The 18,779-nt window shown below is 43.2% G+C and overlaps 1 long non-coding RNA gene across 2 annotated transcripts; it reads right to left on the reverse strand.

The window, feature by feature from the left end:
* Positions 1–11,127: 11,127 nt before the first annotated feature.
* On the reverse strand, positions 11,128–18,463 carry LOC144288254 (uncharacterized). 2 transcript variants are annotated; one of them, XR_013356227.1, is made up of 4 exons: positions 18,318–18,463; positions 14,362–14,533; positions 12,739–12,909; positions 11,128–11,925 (listed from the first exon to the last, which is right to left on the reverse strand). It is a non-coding gene; the product is annotated as an uncharacterized LOC144288254 (long non-coding RNA). The 2 variants fall into 2 exon arrangements; XR_013356226.1 differs by having other exon boundaries at positions 11,128–12,909.
* Positions 18,464–18,779: the final 316 nt, after the last annotated feature.

Consider the following 18,779-nt stretch of genomic DNA (forward strand, 5'->3'; position numbering starts at 1 on the left):
CAGAAATACCATCTGATCCAGTCATTTCCCTTCTAGGTATTTACCCAAAGAAAACAAAAATGCCAATTCCAAAAAAATATATCCACCTCTATGTTTGTTGTAGCATTATTTACAAAAGTCAAGATAGGAAAGCAACCTTAGGTAGATGAGTGGACAAAGAAGACGAGGTAAAATTATACAGTGGGATATTATTCGGCCACAAAAAAGGAATGAGAGGGAGGTTAAGAGGTACAAACTTCCAGTTATAAAATAAGTCAGTCACGAGGATGGAAAGAATGGCGTGGGGAATCGAGTCCAAGGTCCTGCAATGCCATGGTGTGGTAACAGATGGTGACCACACTTAGCGTGGTCCGTGTGGCAAACTGTACAGGACTGTCAAATCGCTATGCTAAACACCCAAAACTAATACAACACTGTATGTCAACCGTACTTTACGATAAAAGATTGTTTAATAATAATAATTTAGGCAGGAAGACACACACACATTGCAAGATAATGGGTTAGCTTTGGGAAAGAGTTTTAAAAAGTGAGTAAATTGCAAAGGGGGCTTTCACCACACCTGTACTACTACTACCTGAAATATTAAAGCAAAGAGGGATAGACATGTAAAAGCATGGTGGTTTTCCTTACAATTTTTAATAAATCCAACTTTCTGAAGCAGCAATTATTCTGATTGCTATGTCAATACGGCCAAAGTTTCCCCAAAGAGAAACAGAAAGTCTATGAGGTACCTCGACTTTGTATATTTTACACAGAAATAAGGACCTGGGTCTCCGGCTAATGAGGACTTGCTGTGCTTTCCATCTTTTGATCTTAGTCCCTCTGGCACGCTCTTTGCTGTCTCTACCCTACTTTACTAAAGAGCTCCGACCAAAAATAGATGTAATATAATCTGACAAATGTTTAACCGACGGAGTGATTTTCATATTATTTTTATCCAGCCCGGCTTCCAACACTTTTCTCCCACAAATGACCTGGGCTACAGGCTCAGTCTCAGTCTGCGGCTGTTGTGCTAGGTTCTCTGGGCTAATGCTGGGCCCCGAACAACGACAGTGGGTGCCAGCAAGGACATTGTGCTAAAAGCTCTTAGACTGAGAATTTGCTTTATTAGATTTCTAGGTTTGGTAACGTGGGACATGCAACTCGTCCAGAGTATTTCAGGTTCTTCTTGCAAACAGAGTTAAAAGTCCACTCTAGATCTCCCGTCACTACAGTCCAGGAGTGCTAGTGCAGAGTTCTTGAAAACTCTGTCTCCCTCGCCCCACCCCTGACATGGGTGCCATGGTTCTCAGACAGGTGTCACGGTGACTTAGCAGAAGAGACCATCAACAGATGGTAGATATATTGCCTGAAATGCTTTGCAACAAATTTTCCCAGTTTCAAACAAACAAATGAAGAACTTTTTGGGGTTTTTTTATTGTTTTGTGTTTTCTTTTGTTTTGTTTTTTCTCCCCACTATGCTGGCTTCCCAGACAAAACCCATGAATTTGCTTAGGACAAATATTTAAAAGATAATATTTGCTTTTAATAAACATGACTTAGAACTCTTTTTAGAGTGCCACCAAAGTGTTTTTGAAGGTGTTGTTTTCATGGCCAATTTGTATTTGCGTGAATGAGTCCTTGGTTCTTGTGCCAGTGATTAGAAATAAACCCTGGGTCAATCTGGAAACACAGAGAATACAGTGGTCAGGGGTGATTTAATGCTATCACAAATATCCCAGATAGGAATTCCCTCCCAGTTCTCTAAAAGACATATTTCAAAATCGATCTTATTTGATCTCCTCTGCTCTCAACAAGACTGAAAAGACATTAAATATTTATGGATTTTTGGGGGATCCCCAGGTGGCGCAGTGGTTGAGCGCCTGCCTTTGGCCCAGAGCGTGACCCCGGAGTCCCAGGATCGAGTCCCACTCGGGCTCCCTGCATGGGGCCTGCTTCTCACTCTGCCTGTGTCTCTGCCTCTCTCTGTGTGTGTCTCTCATGAATAAATAAAAAATCTTTAAAAAATATATTTATGGATTTTCATGGATATCATCTTCTCTCTTTGGATCATACAAAATCCTTGGTCTTACAAGATCTAGAAAAACCAGGAAGGAGATCTGATTCTCAGTCCATGTGGGTAGTGCCCCCCACCATGGGAAGGAACTAGTTTCAACAGTAACTCCACCTCCTCCTTGCCGAGCTTGGCCAAGGAAACCTCCAGCACTATCCACAGGGCCAAGTACTTCATGGCCAGTCCTCTCCATGACCTTTCTAAGGCCCTGTCACCTTGCAAGGTGGCAACTGTCCTCCCACAGGGGCCCAGCTGTTTTCTTCAGACAGATCTGTAAACCTTCCATTTTCTCTTCTCCATCTGACAAGCAGGTCGACAGGACGCTACTGCCTACTTCAACTCTTCCGTGTCCTCCACACAAAAGTCTGTCTCAGTTTATCTCCAGGGTGGGTTCTCTTTCTTCACCACCTCCTTGCATAGCCCACCCCTGCTTTCTAAGACACACACAGACGATTTACACCCCCTCACCCCTCATTCCCCAAGGATCTCTCCTTCTTGGGGAAGGGGGAGAGGAGGCCACAGAGGAATCATACTTTTTTCCTCTGGCAAGTGTATGAGAGAGAGAGATTTGCTTCAATGAACCAGAGTTTTATATAAGATACAGACTACCCCACGTCACGGAACGGCCTGATTTTTGCCTGCAACTTTCACCATTAGATCCAGTTCTCTTGATTGCAGCACCATCTGCAGAAGACCACAATTCATTCATTTACTCATTCAAAGGCACAGTTTTAAGGGAACAGATGCAGGGTCCAGTTGGAGAGAAGTTAAATTTGAGGTGCTGAATGGTGAGATGAAGTAGGCAACTAAGTATAGAGCCTGGACATACATATAAATCAGGCAATCTTGTTCCAGGCGTGAATGAGGCTATGGATGGAAGGAGAGGACACCCTCAGACCGAGGCCTGCGGCACCCCTAGCAAAGCAGACTGATGGGGGGGGCCTCAGGTAGAAGGGTCAGTGGATGTGTGGCCAGAGAGCCAGCAAGCCCGAGCTCCACAAAGCAAGGTACGGGCAGCTGCTTCCAGGGCAGCAGCAAGATGGGAGGAAAGCCCTGGAACTCGCTCTCTCCTATCAAGAATGTAGCCACCACTATCCTACTCGGGCAGGTTACCTCTGCTGATTAGAGCTAAAACTGTAGACAGCACACGGGGCCTGAGGGGGCTGGATGAGGCGGGTATAATTTGGTGGGAGGCGAACGGGAAAGGCGGCTCTGGAATGAGCCCTCTGTACAGGCGGCCCTGGGTGGACAGGAGAGTAATCCTCATCTACCCCACACATTTCTCTCTCTCTCTCTCTCTCTCTCTCTATATATATATATATATATATAGGCAAAATGACAGTCCTGCTGCCAAGGCCTTCCCCACTCCCTAATTAGCTGTCACACTCCTGTGGCTTCCACAGCAGCTCTTAGAGATTTCTTTTGTTGGCACTAAGCAACAGTTTATGCTACAGAAGACTCTGGCCCTTTTCCCTTTCTGAAAAAAAACAAAAAATAACTTTTAGATCTTAAGACTTGTACCAAAATACTTTCTGATTTAAAAATTAAAGTGAATTTATGTATCTATCGTATAAATAATAGGCCCAAAACTTCTCCTGAAAAGCCAGCATCTCTCACCCAACCCTTTCTGACTTCCAGTCCTGTTCCACAGAGAACACCACTTGAAACCATTTCCAGTTTAAGTTATTCCACTTACTACCTCAATATCTGTAAAGAATGTCCCTACACTGCTCTTTCTTGACTTCTCAACTTTAGACCCTGTGAATCTGTGGATTTTCTGCCCCAAGCAGTAAGGATTCAGTGCACACCATTGCCCACCTTCTCCTCCTCCTGCCTCCTCATCTTTTATGTTTAAATAATTACCTTTACCTCATCTATTGCTTGCCTTTGTAACGTTAAATAATTAAATTGCCATCTCTTGACTCCACAGTTTGTAAAATGAAAATATTAACACCTCTGCCCTAACTTCCACCTCATTTCCCCCTTCCCACTCCCATCTATCGGCAGCTACCTTTTTGCTTTTCTGTTTTTGAAGTTGACATCACTTACATTCTGTTCTGTATCTGTTGTGTGTTCTATACTTTTTAAAGATTCATTCACATATTTTAGAGAGAGAACAGGAGCTGGGGGTGGGGGAGACAGAGGGAGAGGGAGAGAGAATCCCAAGCAGGGAGCTCCATCTCACAACCCTGAGATCACCACCTGATCCAAAATCAAGAGTCGGACCTGAACCGACCGTGCCACCCAGGTGCCCCATGTATTCTATACTTTTTAAATGTGAGTGTCTCAACTGGAGTGGTTTCAAAAGCAGGATATCAGAGCAGGGTCACTTCGCAGCTGTGGTTTTGACTTGAAGAAACATTTTGATGTAGTCATGTGGATGCAGCCTTATCAAATATAAGCATTCTCTGTATTTTAAACAAAAATTAGAAATGTACAATAGGCTTCCCTAAGCCTCATGCTACCCCTGAACCGAAGAGGGTGGGAATATCTATGAAGCACATTGCTTGAATTTAAGACCGATGCTTAAAGATATATGCCTATTAGGCCAACTCAAATGTCATGAATCTCTTGTCCTCCCCCACATTAATTTTTATCAAGGCCTATATCCAGAGTTAAATATTGGAAAACTCAATTATCTCTTGAATTTGGGACAGGCTAGGCAGCCAATCTAAGTAAAAATAATAGCAAAACTCCCAAAATAATATGTCTAGCAATGTAAATAGCCCTATGGGGGAAATTTAGAAAAACTGCAAAGAAAAATGCTTTATAAAAATGAAATCCTGGGGCACCTGGGTGGCTTGGTTGGTTGGGCATCTGCCTTTGGCTCAGGTTATGATCCCGGGGTCCTGGATCGAGTCCCACACTGGACTCCCCACAGGGAGCCTGCTTCTCCCTCTCCCTCTTCCCTAAATGGTTCTCTCTCTCTCTCTCTCTCTCTCTTTCATGCTCACTCTCCCCATCTCTGTCAAATAAATAAAGTCTTTTTAAAAAATGAAATCTTGTCTGAAAAAGCCAGTGCTAAAATCTCTTCAATAAAACAAACTGTTAAAATAAAACCCTATAATCTTTAGTTCATCTCCGGTCTTTTTAGAAGCTATAGAGGAGTCATTGTCCTCTTGTTACACATACTAGCCCTACCATCAGTGTAAGTGACTTTCTAAAGCCCAATAAGAATGCCAGAGGGTTATCACCATAACCCAGTCTCATAAAGCTTGAAATTTTTAAGACAAAAATCAGTCTTGGATCCTGAGCCATAGATATTAATTATCAAGAAAAAAAAAGTCACTACACCCTATTTTGATGAATACATAATTCTATAACACAGCTTCCAAAGTGTGTCTCATGGTGAAGCTTCAGTATATTTGACAATTTGTTGACTTAACTGGCTCCTACAATGTTCACTATTGTTTTTGATAAAAGTTTAGTATCTCTTCAGAAATGAAAGAGACTGGACACTCCCTTGTTAGGATATCCAACTGCATATGAGTTGCCAGGATATTTTTGAGAAAGAACAGAAGAGGAAAAAGATATAACACAAAGAGTACAGTAATTGTTGGAAGGAAGGAAGGCAGGAAGAAAGGAAGGAAGAAAGGAAGGAAAAGAAAGAAAAAGAAAGAAAAAAGAAAAAGAAAGAAAGAAGAAGAAAAAGAAAGAAGAAAGAAAGAAAGAAAGAAAGAAAGAAAGAAAGAAAGAAAGAAAGAAAGAAAGAAAAAAAGAAAGAAAGTCTATTTCAACTGGGCTTGAACATTTGAGGAGTAAATTTGCATAAAACCTCTCAAACAGAACGTGCTGCTGCCTCTGCTTAATCTTAAAAACAAAAATTCCCACCTAAATCCCAGGTAAAGATTAAATTAAGAACACCTTGGCCAGCCAAGTCAGCATCATAGCTGGAACAGTTGGGTTTTGGATCTTGTATCAAACAAGAATTGCTTAACAGGCAAGTCCATGACAATCTGGCTAGGATACTGAACAGAGAACCCAAATGGAAGGAGATGATACTGGGAAAGTCCACAAACTTCTACTCTGTTCAATTAGGCCACATATTCCACACAAGAAAAAGGGAGCTTCTAGACCAGAAAAACAGAAGTGAAAATAAAGAGGAAATTGCTTTGGAGAAATGAAGGGTCTAGAGTGAGAATATGCAAGGACACTGAGCTGCCATCAGGAGGCTGAGATGGAGAGATGAGGAAAGAAGAAACATTTGGTGTGTGACGATGTCATTGACTTTTGCTGGGCTGTGCAGGGGGACTTGACCACTTCCAGTAAGCTGCTCGTGAGCCTGGGGAAGATCCCTGTGGGTGGTCTGGAGCTGTCAAGAAGAACAGCTCTCTCTCTCTCTGGATATCAGTGATGGTTGGCCTCTTCCCCTCTGGCCAGGTAAGGTATTCCTAAAGGAATAAGAGCAATTGATCTGGGAATTAAGGTAAAAAATAATCTTCTTAGTAACCTCATTTAGCTGTATTATTAAGGAAGAAAATGAGGGCAAGCAGCAGGCTCTGGTATATTAACCTAACACGTGTAAACCTTTTACAACTGAATGGGTCCCCTAAGGGGCCCAGAAATTCATCATCATGCTATCCTGATGCCACAATTCAGGATTTTTTTTCCTTCTTAAAAAGCTGCTATGGGAATCCACCCTTCTTCTACTCTGAGTGAGACAAAATACTTAGGGTTAATTGAATAGAACTATTCTCAGATATATAAAAATCTTGCTTCTATCCTCTATGTTCACAGAATGACCAAAAGCTCTTATGTGCAAATTAACCCAACATAACCGGAGTGAAAACAGAAGGTTCCAATCGGAGGAAAATATATAAGGATGCCTTTATTCCATCTTATAAGAAACAGAAAAGATGCTCACCTACACAGCTTCTTGCTACCTGGCCAATTAAAGTTCTCATTTGATCCTGCAAACTTCCAGAAGGAATGGGCAGAAATAATTTTAGAAAACAATCTGTCCATAAAATATCTACTATATAGGTTTGTCCTTTGCAAATTTCAGAACTGCCATGTGTGGCTATGGAATAAACATAGTCCAATGAAGTCGTGCAGCATAGTGGCCCTGAATATCTCATACTTCAGGATTCATTTAATCATTCATTCAGAAAATATTTTTATTCAGCACCTACTTTGGGCCAGGCTCTGTTCTAGAAACTGAGAATATAGCAACACAAATGGCAGAGTCACTGTATTCATGGATTTTACATTCTCATGGGATACAGAGACTATAAAAAATGGTAAATATAGGGGCACCTGGGTGCTCAGTTAGTTGGGTGTCTACCTTCAGCTCAGGTCCTGGGCTTGAGCCCCACATCAGGCTCCCTGTTCGGCCAGGAGTCTGCTTCTCCCTCTGCCCCTCTCCCTGCTCATGCATATTCTCTCTGTCTCTCTCTCAAATAAAATCTTTTTTAAAAAAGTAAATATATAACTTCAACGAATAAGGGCTATGAGGAAAAACAAAAGTTAAGGAAATTAGCAGGGACCAGGGGTGGGCAAAGCAGGTCAGTTATTTTACAGAGGATGAGCAGATAAGACCTCTCTGAGTGGTAATAACTAAACAAAAACCTGAATGATATGAAGGAGCAAGCCAAAATAAATGTGAATTTTATTAGAAGTTTGATGGAGGGGTGCCTGGCAGTACCATCCACTGTAGTGGAGGAAGATGAGGACAGGAACAAGTGTTTTGAAGGGAAAGAGGGTGGTCAGCAATTTCACCTAGGACATTTTAAGTTTGAGATGCCCATTAGACTTCTAAATAGAGATGTCAAAGGGCAGATGGTATCCAAACCTGGAGCTTAAAGTGAAGCTGGAACTGATTGGAGATTCAAATTTGGAGATCATCAATCATGTGTAACTTGTCAACATTAGAATAGGGTTTTCTACTTTATCTACTTGACCAATAAAGCTTGGCATTCTATTTACTTTCCTAGTGAGGAAAGGTACCCAAGGGAAGTTTAAAGGCTTTCTGCAAAGAGTGCAAAGCTTCCCAATGTTTGAAGATTCTCCAAAAGCCATCTTTTAAGGAAAATCTTCCTCCGACTGATCTTGCTTCTTGAGAAGTGAGAAGCTGCCTATGCCCTTGATCTGTTCATAATTTTTGAAATGTCTTTGGCAGAAGCATCCTCTACTCACCTGCTTACCTGGCCACACTTAGAGTTGTGGCTCAGATGAGCTTGCACTGGTGCTGTGATTTAGCTAGTTCCACTTGACCACCTCTCTACTTTACAATCAGTATCCACACAGAGAATAGATTGAGTAAAAGTATTCAGAGATCTTGCATAGAAACCAAGGACAGAAATGCAGTAAAGACTCAAAAAGGACCTGGAACCAGGAACAGGAAGATCATCAGGACTTTCCATCCCTTCTTTGTGATTCTTTGTGCTTACTTCGTTCCTCACCCTCATGACCTACTTACCTTTCACAGGCCATATCTCCTAATACCATCTCCTGGAGGATTAGAATGTCAACATACAAATGCAGTCAGGAACACAAACATTCAGATCAGAGCAGCATAAGTACATGCCCAGCCTAGGCCACTGGTTCTGAGATGAGGATGGAAGGCTTCAGTTGGGCCAAGGTTAAATCAGCCAAACATAGACATAAAGAAACTCCGAACGTCATAGGACCAGGATTTGTGATTGTTTTGCAGCATTATTGTTTCAGAGTTAACTGACACATGTGGCAATTATAGTCACTCACCAAGCCTCTCTGTGCCTGAATCCCAAATTTTCTTTCTGAGGAAAGAGACTACAGTAGATTCAGTTTGCGTCAAGTGTCCCTTCCCTGCCCCCCATGACTCAGGTATATTAACACATAGAGAGGCTAGTCAAGGCTATTAGCATAAACCGGGCTGTGGGGTGGGGGTGGAGGGGGGTGGAGGGGGTTACCCCTGTGGATCCGGAGACAGTTCTCAGATGAAAGTGGGGGGTGGAATCGTTATTGCGGGCTGAGCAGACACCCAAAAGAGTCTACTTCTATTTTATGTACAAAGTGCTCCCTACAGCAAGAACTGCCTGAAGGTAAAAACTGTTTCCTGTGAGAAAAATTGTCTCCTGCAAAAAAGTTCTGAATTTCAGAAGAAACTTAACTTTGAAGAAAAAAATCGAAAACAGCAATGTTCCTTAAAAGGGAAAGAGAGAGCAAGTAGAGATGTTTAAATGCTATTAATCACAGGATTCGGGTGGAATTTGATCAATGGTTAACAAGGAAATCAAGTGTGAAATGGAAAGGATAGCAAAGAATTTCAACACTGTGAAATTCACTTCTGTGAATCCAGAAGCATTGGCTGCTACCAGCCATTCCATGCCAGTGGCCATGAGGCATGGATCTGAGCCTGGCAAAAGATAAAGAGTTGTCTCTTAATGAAGAAAAGGGACCAGGGTAGAAAGGTGAAGTTGAGACCTAATCACAACCATTTCAAATTTAGTGAGTACATAAGTGATGTTGGTCCTTTACTTGAATGATGAATTTTAAATCAGAGTTATTACACTATAAAAAAATTGATTATTCAAATTAGCTTCATGGTAGCAAGAAAATAAATTATAAGGTTCTAAGTTGTTTTGTGCCTTAAAGGATTCTGTTCTTTCCATCACTTTTTGAGGAGCCATATGAGAATTTTCAGATTTTGAGCAAACACAGAGAAATGTTTATAATAATGCACAAAACTTCATTTGCATCTAATATTTAAACAACTGATTACGTTTTTCCTTTATATGTCACTTCTAGGGAAGAAATGGCTGATTATTTTACCTACGTATATAAATACAAGCAAACATCCACATATACATATATTTTGAATACTATGATTAGTAAACTCACTATGTACTGATTATCTAAATTGTACAAATAACACCAGATAATAAATCACAGGCAAACTGGATGAATAGATCTTTGAATAAATGATATAGCTCTGAAAGCAATGCAAGATGCATGCCAAAAAGCTATGCTTTTTGAATGATTCTATTGTGGGGTACCTGGGTGGTTCAGTGGTTGAGCATCTGCTTTTGGCTCAGGTCATGATCCCAGGGTCCTGGGATCAAGTCCCACATTACGCTCCCCATAAGGAGCCTGCTTCTCCCTCTGCCTGTGTCTCTGCCTCTCTCTGTGTGTCTCTCATGAATAAATAAATAAAATCTTTTTTTTAAAAAAGGATGATTCTATTGGAAGCAATAAATTAATAATAGTCACTAATTATAATGAGGGCATTTGGGAGATACCTGGTGCCCGACCAAAAATTCACCAGGCAGGCAATACAAATTTGCACAAAAAATCTAATTTAAAGAGAGAGTTGCAAGAAAATTGAGAAGAAATAAAATGTTATTCCAAATACTTTATAAGAAATCATATTGGGACCAGAGTCACCCTGTAGAAGCAGCTCTTCAGTGAGGTTAGGTTTTAATGAAAACTTGGAACACCTGGTCTTTAGCTTGTGTTTTTTTTTTTTTTTTTTTTTCTTCCTCGGCAAAAATCCCAGAAGCAAAGCAAATCAAGAGGCTGCTATCTACTCTGAAGGTGGGTTAGTTCCTCATTCGTAGACCTACTGAATCTAATATTCCAAACTGGACTAAGAATCTCTATTTTTAATAGGCTCCCCCAGTGATTCAATTGTGCAGTCAGGTTCAGAAGCCACTGTTCTAGAGGGGAGATTAAAGCTATTGTTGACACATTTGGTCCTCTGTCTACAGCAGGACTTCAGAAGCCTCAGGAAAAAATCAGGAATCACTGTTTTGGTTTCACAAATCCCACTCTTTCCCCCTCCCTCCTAAGGTTTAAGACTCTTCCTAGAATCTCCCTTTCAACAGACATACAGGGGAAGATGTTTCTATCTTTCTACTGTAAGATTTTAATTGTTGAAAAAGTGTCAGGTGAAAATTGGATCCATCCAGTGACCTGAATGATTTGGGGTTAACCTGGCATAGGGCCTGGACAAGTGAACCTCTCAAGTATGTATTCAGGACTATGATACAACCATAGACACGCTCTCCCTTTGAATGTATGTTTTAAAACCATGTTGCGTGCTGTTTTGAGTTTGAAAAGATACACACCACACACTAAATTCACAACTCCTTCATTCTTTGTTTATTGATCTTTTAAATTACATAGCCCTAAGTGTATCAAGTTGCCTAAGTAGGATTATGCTACATAACAAACTGCTAATAAGTGAAAAACTAAAAAGACCCACCATCTGTCCACATGGTTTTCTGATGAGCAGTCAAGGCAGCACTCATGTTAACTGTGCTTAAAGCCCCACTCCACCTACCCAACTCCCAGCGGCCTCTGTAGCCCCCAGTGCCCTGCAAGCTGCAAGAAGGTTGGCTCTGGTGGAAAGAGCATAACTGAGGGGTGGACAGAGCAAGACAAGTAGAGCATTCTGCTCTTCTGTGAGGCTCTCCTCTGAAGCTCAGATTGCAATTTGGATCTTTCTCTTAATGTGAGCACCGTCCATAAAGCTTGAGGAAGTAGACTCAGGGGCTTAATGATCTTTAGATTTCCAACCAACCTGGTTCAAAGGATAAAATCTCTATCTCCGACTCTCATACATGGTTTCTGAAGGTAACTAAGAACAATTCAGGACACTCCAAAAGGAAGAGGACAAAAAGAGAAGCCTACAGATTATCCACTTCTGGACTTCATGATGTGGTGCAAATAAAATGGAGAGGCTTAGACCTATCATTTACATAATACACACACACACACACACACACACACACACGCAGACGGGAACATTTATGTCAGTGTGGGGGGCAGGATACATAGTAAGCGAGAGGTTCAGTATATCCAGTTTGAAGAAAACAAGGAAGGTCACCAGGCGCAGACCTCCCATAGTTCTGTTTGTATGAGACACTAGCAGGCACCTTCTAAAAGTCTTCCTAAAAGAGAAGAGAATAAAGTTACACAAACTTGATCCAAGAACACCGGGTCGGTATGGGAAAGAAAAAGAGATTTAGGGACGCTTGTTTGCCTGAGTTCCAGTAGAAGAGCCTGAAATAAAAGAAATGAAAAATAAAAGATCTATTTCGCTAAATTTTCAGTTAGGAACAGAACATAAAAAAGCAGTACTCTGCAAAAAGTTAAAAAGGAACTCTGACAGCCTGTATAACAGAATAGAGAAGAGTTCAGTATCCCTTCATATCCCACTTCAGAGGAATGTGGAGCTCATTAGAGGAGACATACAGCAGCCCGGGCATGAAGTTGGACCCACCTCTTTCTGAAATAGAGGAGAGGTAGGAGAGAATGATATGCATCTGAGTCCCTCTCTGGGTGACAGGTGACACTGCCACAGCGGGGGAAGGAAGAGTCGGCAAGCTGACACGGAGGGCTAGCTCCCAAACACATGCACAGCATCTCAGGGTCTTCCTGAACTAGCTGCAAAGATCTGAGAATTGCATGAGTTTCCACAATCATAGATGGGAGCAGAGCTAGAGAAATATCTTTTTTTCTCTTACATTATGACACCATCGTAACCTCCAGGATGGCACAGCCTAGAGAAACGGGAGTCATCCCATTTTAAAAGAACGTGATGATATAATCAGAGATGAGTCATATCTTGAACTAGCATGTGGCATTATCAGTAAGAAAAAGACCTATTCATGAATGTGGGCATACGTACACACCACGTTCACATGTGTCTTGTGGCTGAGCTCGCGTGTATCAAGTGTACACACATATACTCTCATACGTACCTACTTCGATCAGAAATGACAGATCTGGGGAATCCCTGGGTGGCTCAGTGGTTTAGCGCCTGCCTTTGGCCCAAGGCGCGATCCTGGAGTCCCGGGATCAGGTCCCACATCGGGCTCCCGGCATGGAGCCTGCTTCTCCTTCTGCTTGTGTCTCTGCCTCTCCTCCTATGTCTATCATGAATAAATAAATAAAATCTTTAAAAAAAAAAAAAAAGAAAGAAATGACAGATCTTGCTGATAGATTTGAAGACAATCAAGGCAACGAAAGGCGATGTGCTTTACTAAGAAGGGGAAACCAAGTTGAGGAATCAGATGGGGTCAGTGGAGAGCTGCCAACAGAAGTTCAGTTCGGGCCATGTTCTATTTGAGATAGAAATGCTAGGTAGGCAGGGGATGGATACACCGTGTGTTCGGAGGAGAGACTGGGTAGACATGTCAAACTGGGTGTCCTCAGCATTTAAAGTCATGGCCCTAGATGAGCTCTCCTCTGAGGTGAGATGTAAAAAAAAAAAAAAAAAAAAAAAAGCATGTCGGAATGGAGCCCAGGGGAACTCCAATTTTGTGGCTGGATACAGGAAATCAAAGAGTGAGAAACTGAGCTTTATGTTTAACTCAACAGAATTTCATAGAATTGTGTCTCTCCAGCTTTAGTCCTTGGGATACCCTGCAGAAGAAGGGTTTTCGGATCAGATCAAGGTGGGAGAATGTGACACACATGGCTCCCCCCGGGAACTTCAGAACACCAGACTACTATTTGCAGATGAAAGATTCAGAGATGTCCTACAATGAAAAGCTCGGTTTCACTTTATTTAACAGAGCATTTCCTAAGTCAAAGATTCTCAAATGCAGTCCCCAGGTGAGCAGCATGACCATCACCTGAGAACCGGTTAGAAATGTAAATTCTCAGCCCCACTCAGACCTATGCAGTCAGCAGCTCTGGAAGTGGGACCCTGCAGTCTATGTTATTACAAGCCTGCCAAGGGGACTCTGATGCGTGGTTTGAGGACCAATATCCTAAACACTGACCCTTTTTCTATTTTTGGAAAATAATAGTGTTATTGCAAACTCTAGTTTTTAGATTCTTAGTTTAACAAACCCTAAAGTGAGGAATTATGATTAAAGATTAAATCCAATATTTTACTATGTACATGTTTGTCACTAAATCAACAAGCCACCAAATATTTCTCCTTTTTTTAAGAGAGGGAGAGAAAGAGAAAAAGAGAAGGGGAAAGAGAGAGGAAGCGAGAATATCTTAAGCAGACTCCATGTACAGCATGGAGCCAGATGTCGGGCTGGATCTCACACCCCTGAGATCATGACCTGAGCTGAAATCAAGAGTCCGAGGCTTACCATTGAGCCATCCAGTCACCCCAATATTTCTATCAATAAAATAAAGGCTTTAGTTGGCAGGAAGCAATGTGTGGTTATATATATATTATATATATATTATATGTATTTTTCACACATAAAAAAGTGATTTTTTTTTTTTTACATTCTTCAACAGGTCACATTATCTAGACCTGCACTATCCAGTAAGTCAGCCACTAGCTATATGTGGCTATTTACAGTTAAATTAACATAGAATAAATTAAAAATGCAGTGCCTGAGTCCCATCAGCCATACCTCAAGTGCTGTCCACATGTGGCTAGTGGGCAGTGCAGATAAAGAACATCGGTTGAACCGCCTGGTTTAGACAATAATTCCTTCCTCCATGAACACCTTGCAGTCAACAGTGTAGAAAGGAGAGCCACTGTGGTGCTTCAGTGTGATCCTCAGTTCTCCAGACAACACCTGTCTTCACAGGGAAGGTTGAGAGTGGATAATGACAAGCACATGGAAGAAAGTCAGTGGTCTGACTTTTCTAAGCTCGAAAAGTCCCTCTCATTTTTTCTGCATGGAGTCTTAGGAGTCTCCTACTCCTGGTCTATAAAAGTTCTTCACCTTCTGTCCGGGAAACCCCGTCCACTCCACTCCTGCGCCACCCCCACTGCTACTGATACAGCCTTGCCACCAAGGCCAACCTCATCACACGAGACACCCTGGCCACTCCGCACCTTGGAAACCCCCTTCTGTGCTTGGTATCCCTCCCCCACTTCCTGAACTCACTTTCTCTTCCACTTCCAGACTCCATTGCAGGCTACATGCAGTCGTGTAACCAAAGATCCACCAATCAGGCTCATTCAGGGGAGAAAGCTATTCAATTGGAAGGCAATGGCCAGGCACTGCAAGACTACATGCTGCAAGGATGGGGGAGGGTGACAATAGAGAAGGTCAGCTTTCAGAGGCTGCAGTGGCAGTGATCTGCAGGCAGTGCCCCATGCTCACTGTCAGCAAGGGAGATCCTTGCTAACCATGTGGCTCACCATGGCAGGAGGGCCTCCCCTGGAACAACCCACTGATAATAACTTCCATCTTACTCCTGGCTTTAAAACATCCACGTCCCATTCTCTGGCTTCTTGGAAATCCTGTGAGTTACTTAATATCCTTTAATAAATTGCTTCGGAGCTCAAATTATCAAGAGTGAATTCTGTTGCTTGTAAATAACGTCTATAGCAGAAATTCCCACCCAAATTGGGAAGAATTCTTTCCACAGAAGCTACTCACACACATTGATTATATGACTTAGATTCTCTGCCAGAGAGGAGACACAGACACTTGCAGGACTTATTCTCGAGGGCCTTCCAATTCAGGGAAACAGAATGATCAGCAAACCAAGAAGGTGGCCATGACAGAAGTACAAATGTAGCATCATGGAGGCCTAAAGGACAGGGGGGAGCAGGGCGCGTTGGGAAAGCCTTCAAGGGGAAGATGACCCTTGAATTGCCAAAGATAAACAGTTGCTGATAGGCAGGCAGTGGGGCAAAGGCCAAGGCAAAAACATGATCAAGGTCTAGAAGATTATGATAGGCTTCCCTATTTTGGGAAGACAGTCCAAGGGTGGGGTCGGGCAGGGAAAAGAAGGAGTCTCAGCAACCAGCAAAAAACCACTAAAGAAACCCTACTAATGGGATCCCTGGGTGGCGCAGCGGTTTGGCGCCTGCCTTTGGCCCAGGGCGTGATCCTGGAGACCCCGGATCGAATCCCACATCGGGCTCCCGGTGCATGGAGCCTGCTTCTCCCTCTGCCTGTGTCTCTGCCTCTCTCTCTCTCTCTGTGTGACTATCATAAATAAATAAAAATTAAAAAAAAAAAAAGAAAAAAAGAAACCCTACTAATAAGAGCTGACCTCACCTGAGTGCTGTGTGTACTTGTCTGAAGAGCTGACGTGGCATTAACTCAATCACTCCTCACTACAACCCCAGGAAGGAGATGACTAGTGCCCTTATTTTGCAGAAGGAAAAAAAAAAAAAAACTGAGGCAGAGAGGTCAAGGTCATGCTCCAGCACGGAGCAGCAGAGAGAGAGTTTTAACCTCTGGTCCAGCTCCTGAGTCCACAGCCATAAGCACTCCATGCTACTCAAGTCAGGGGAGAGCCAGTTCAGAGAGGATTTTATATCCCACCCTTGGACTTGACCCTCTGGCAGCCCCGGGAGATTTTAAGCAGATGAGTGTAATGATCAGAATTGTGTTTTAGGACAAATGCCAAGTGTTTACAGAGTGGAGGGTAGAAAGAGGGAGGGCAGCCAGGCAGGAAGACCGACTCTACTCCCTACACTCATGCTCATACCCACCCCCGTACAGACATAGACACACACCTCGGTAGAGACACACACACACACACACACACACACACACACGCACCCCTCTTCCTGGGGCCTGCCATACAAACCAAGATAACAAAAAGTGGAGCTTCTGGGGACATGATTCAAAACTAAGGAAGAAATAGCAGCTTTTAGCAGAAAAGCTCCAAATCGACCTATATTGGAACCATAGTCCCCAACTTAGCAGCTTTGTGACACCAAGCAAATTACTTAACCCCCTTAAGCTTCCATGTTTCTAGAGGAGTGGAGAAACAAAATGAAAATCCCTACCACAAAACTCAGAGTGGGGTCGGATGTGTCCCCAGAATTCAGACTTTCTGGATTGTAGAACAGCAACACGCTGTCCATACCGCATATTACGCACTACACCCAGCAAGGTCTGACACAGTCTCCTACAATCGAGTCCATTAATATTTCTACAGAAAAATGTATTTCTGTGGCACAACATATGAATATTCACATTTGGTGGGATAAATCGAAACTATAAACGGTCTCACAGGGGCAGCCTGGGTGGCTTAGCGGTTTGGTGCCGCCTTCAGCCCATGGCGCGATCCTGGAGACCCGGGATCGAGTCCCACGTTGGGCTCCCTGCATGGGGCCTGCTTCTCCCTCTGCCCCTCTCTCTCTCTCATAAATAAATAAAATCTTCAAAAAAAATAAAAATAAAAAAAAATAAACGGTCTCACATAAGTTCAAGTTATGTTTTCCTATCAAAAGATTTCAGGTCACGTCAGTTTTATATTCAAATGAGTTATGAAAACCTGGAGGTTTTCAAAGCTTTGGGGGATTTCAGAATTGCACAAAGGGGTTGTGCCCCTCATGATAATATTTGCTTCAGAGTGTCTGCAAGAATTAAAAAGTTCCTATCTGATATTCCTTCAAAATGACACCAGACGTGACCCAATATCCCAGTTACTCAGGCCAGGTGCCTCAACTCTGCTATCTCAAAAAGCGCCAAAGCTAGAGGCATCATCTTCACTCCGGCTTCTGATCTTGAACTCTTGTCTTTGCCTGCTGTCAGCCCTACCACCAGTCATAAAGCCTGTTTGACCGTTGTTCTTGGGGATCCAAGCCAGTCTTCATGCAGAGTCCCCAAGTTCCTAAGAGGGGTGCTATAGACTGGCCCTGCAAAGACCTGTCTGCAGAGCCACTCTGGAAGGTGGGAACTGGGTAAAATCACACCAGCGTAGACCTTCCCCTGTAGCCACAATATTTTTTAAGGCAAATATTATTAAAATTAGCAAGAGTAATCATGCAGGGTGAAAGATGGGGGCGGGGGGAACACATGAAGCCTCAGCAAGGCCGTGGTGAGCAAGGAAGCCTTTCTGGACCACAGGTAGCACTGCTGGGCCACCTGCCCCACCTTCAAGACAGCACAGCTCCTGCCTCCTCTTCCCCAACCCTCCCTTCTGCTCCCTTCCCTCAGTCAGAGTTTTGCTGAATCACCATCACCATCACCATCATCATCATCATCCTTCCACGACACAGGCTCTCAAATTTCCTTGGGACTCTGAATAGAGCACCTCACAGTGGGGACCTATGTCTCTATCCTTCTGTTCTAGAGGCCTCCTCGCCAGCCAGGCTTTCTTACAGCAGGACATTTCTATAAAACGTAGGGCTCTGGTCAGCAGAGCCCTGGAGTCGCAAACATCAGGCCATGCAGATCAGGACCCGCGACCCCAAGCCACGGGTCCCATATGGTGTGTTTGCCTGGGCTGATTTGCAAGAGCCTCGAGGGGCTGGAGATCAAGCCCAGCGTGTGCACAACGTTCGCAGATTGCCTGTGAGTGAAGAAGGGGAGGGACGCTGTGCGCTGGCGTTTCCCTTGTCGTTACCAGGCATCACGGTCCCCAAACCTTGACTGAGCATCGGACTCACCCTGGGAGATTTTCTAAATCCAGATTTCCAGGCCCCGTCCCGAGACATTCTGAGACCATAGAAGTGAGGGGAAGGCTGAGAATCTGCACTTCATTATGCTTCCAGATGATTCTGCGACAAAGGCAATCTTGGGAACCACTGACCTAGAAAATCAGGAAACACAAATTACAGAAAAATCACTTCAAACATACCAAATTCTAATTTCTGGCGACTGTAAAATCTGTGTTCACACTGGGGGCCGAGAGGAAATGGCCTTGGAATATTAATACAAACAGCTCTGGTGACTATTCACTTCGGATAACCTTTACATAAATGACACCGAGACTCGGCAAAAGATGTAAAACCTCAAATGAGGCAGAGTGACAAATGGGCATCGGTTATCTAGAAGATGCATTGGGGCAGCTTTAGACGAAGGCTTAGCACTGGTTCTCGTCCCTCCCCCTTGAGCTCCCCCTGCCCTCC

This window comes from Canis aureus, chromosome 18 (assembly GCF_053574225.1).
Source record: "Canis aureus isolate CA01 chromosome 18, VMU_Caureus_v.1.0, whole genome shotgun sequence".
NCBI lineage: Eukaryota > Metazoa > Chordata > Mammalia > Carnivora > Canidae > Canis > Canis aureus.